The following is a 384-nucleotide window of genomic DNA, read 5'->3' as shown; positions in this document are numbered from 1 at the left end:
ACATTAAGTGGATACACACTGGTACTTTGCCCCCAAGTAGTTCTCATGCAGAGTTCTCTTCCCCCCCTCCCCCCTCCACGCTACCACACCTCCAGGGGGATCTGTACACGAGGGGATATTTCAGGTACAGTCTTGTGTCCCTTACTAGCAAAAAGGGACACAAAAAGCAAAAAGCCCTCAGTTGATACACCACAAAGGGAAATTTTAGCCTAAGAATAAAGCGTAGTGAAAATCGCCTTAAAAGCGTTGATGGTGTTGGTCGTTGGCTTTCGTGCTCATTAGTTCTACCTTTCAAGTATCTTCTTCACAAAAGCCAACTGTGGAATCACACGCAGGCACATATTTTTAATGTGTGAAATTTGCTACCTAATCATCTTTATAATA

This window comes from Penaeus monodon, chromosome 28 (assembly GCF_015228065.2).
Source record: "Penaeus monodon isolate SGIC_2016 chromosome 28, NSTDA_Pmon_1, whole genome shotgun sequence".
Lineage (NCBI taxonomy): Eukaryota > Metazoa > Arthropoda > Malacostraca > Decapoda > Penaeidae > Penaeus > Penaeus monodon.
Note: the sequence above shows the minus strand (reverse complement) of the source record.